We start from the raw sequence: 2,702 nt of genomic DNA, 5'->3' as shown, positions 1-2,702 counted from the left end.
TCCGCGATAAAGGCAAACCAATGCCTTGGTCTTGCCAGACTATATTGGTAGCCAGACACTGGCGACAGTCTACTGAAGGCACTTCAGTACCACGGGAGTGAGCGGAGCCCCGTCGGCAACGACGCCCGCTCACCGCGGGCGTCCAGAGCTGGTTCACGCCCCTGGGCGTCCGTTGCCGGTAGGAATCGTGGGGGCAGTTTCCTTACGAATACAATGTGGTTAAGTCAATTAGATGCTTATCTTAAGTTCTGGCTGACAGGCGAAAACCTCAAAATTTATAAAATGTTCAACTTTTATATCTAAGGATTAAAAATTTAAAACAAGATTCCACGTAAATATTTAATTCTGTTGCCAAAAATTCTAAGAAATACATAAGCACAGTTTATTTTTATAGTAATTTTAATTTCAAATTTGGACGAAATTACATATTAAAAAACCGGGAATAACTATTTTAGTTATTTTGTTGTGATTTTAATGATTGTATAATATTATTTGTGGGTACTTGAACTTCTAAAGTATACTATTATATATCTATGATAGTGCCACGGTTTGTTGTTGATGTATAACGTTACCTGATTGATATTGTTATATGATTAATTTGGAATTTATTATTAATACCTATTATAGGTCAATTTTTTTTTAATACTTTAGATAAGTATACCTATAATAGGTATGTCTAATACCTAGACTGACAAACCGTCTCCACTCAGAATCGTTTTTCTTATACAGTGATATTATATCATTGAATTCAAATTTAATACTATCTATTATACAGTGACCCACTTGTAACCTACTGTACAGCAGAGTGACATCCACTAACCCACCTTTTTATATTTATTGGTAACAGAATTAACTACTTACGTGGAATCTTGTTTTAAATTTTCAAGCATTAGATATACATGTTGAACATTTTATAAGTTTTTAACTAAAAAATAATAATTCAATTTTAAATTTGATAAATTTTGTCAAAATTCGATCTTTAAATGTTTATAAAAAGAAATTACATATGAAATCGAGTGAATATCCAAGCATTTAGCTTATAAAAAAAAATTGTGCCTGAGTATTTTTAATATTTTTCAACTGCTATTGTAACAATATAACAGGGGCTTTGTATTATTTTTAAATTTTCAAAACATATAATAGTCACAATCACAATAGTTGAAATACTGGTCCCTATTACCGTACATAAGTGCCATACGAGGCTCTAGAAAGGAGCGTTACACACATAATATATTATAAGCCTTGCGAATCAAAATACATATATTGTCGCCGTGATACCGACCGTCGAACACTACCCCGAAGAAACACAAACCAGATGCAGAGAATTATTACAAGCACCGTCACATAAGGTCAGTGACCAAATATATATACATCTATAATATATACTGTCCAAATAACATTAGGTAGGTATAATACAGTAGTAGAACGATTTTACGCATACTCCCTTCAAGAAAATACAAATTCACAATTGTTCAACATACACACACATACGTACAATTGCTTACAGTCCCTCTTAAATCAACACCTGTACATAGACCCATATCGATTCTTCAAGGGATATTAGGTCGTATAACGGGCCACTGAATAGTCGTCCCTACAAAAGACATCAGCAACCGGTACTACCAGCTGCGTCCCTTCGTTCATTGAAATAGGTCGTCAACCCCGCGTGTTTATTTTACACCACGTATTTTCTTGCCATATCGTTCTTGAAAATCATTACTTCACCCAACCACCATTCCTTCCCTTAAAACCGAAATTTCTCCTACTACAATTGTCAGTTTTCAATTTTTTTTCTATAAATATCAATAAAATTGTATTTTTTGGATAAAAAAGCGTGAAAATTTAGTGCAAAGCTCCTAATATTTTGTTACAATAGTATTTGAAAATATAAAAAATACATAGGCTCAATTTTTTTTCAAAAGCATTTAAGGTTAGAATTTTGACAACATTTATCAAATTTAAAATTTAATAATTATTTTGTAGTTATTAAATATTTTATATATAATATATTAAATTTTAATTAAACATGTTATCTGTGTGACTGTGTATCATGACCAAAAACGAACACGTCATGTACATAGATATTAGAATTTTTATAATATTTTAATATGTATGGTCAAGTATCACTCTGGTTGTTAGTTCAATCATACATTTATGATATAAAATCATTAATCATTATTAGTGAGACACTGAGACTTAAATGTTAGGTACAGAAAATATTAAAACAATTTAAAACAATTTAATAAAAAAGATAGTAAATTGTCCATACTGTTTCGTAAGTCAAAACTCGTATTAATTTAGTTTCTATGTTAAACATAATATTTTAGATGTATAATAATATAATATACTGCCTATGTGGGTATGTACAAAAACAAAAGGATTGATATTCGTTTTTTTATAAGATCGTTAAAAAACCGTGGTGACAGAAACTTTGTTTCTTCAAGAAGAAATTGTGTAATGCTTCTTTGTCAATTTCTTTTTCAATTATTTGTGCATGGTGCGTTTATACTTTCTTAGCTTATAAATTACTCAGCAAAGAACTTATTTGCGTAAAGCATATTGTTTTATTTTACACAAGTCGACAAATATACCTCAAACCACATTGATAGTTGGCGTGGCATTTTTTTAAAATACTTTTTATGAAACATTAATAAATTGTGTTAATTAATTGTATTTGAATATTAATTCAAAATTAATTTTTT

The sequence above is a fragment of the Acyrthosiphon pisum genome, chromosome X, assembly GCF_005508785.2.
Source record: "Acyrthosiphon pisum isolate AL4f chromosome X, pea_aphid_22Mar2018_4r6ur, whole genome shotgun sequence".
In the NCBI taxonomy this organism is placed as follows: domain Eukaryota; kingdom Metazoa; phylum Arthropoda; class Insecta; order Hemiptera; family Aphididae; genus Acyrthosiphon; species Acyrthosiphon pisum.
This window is presented reverse-complemented; position numbering follows the sequence as displayed.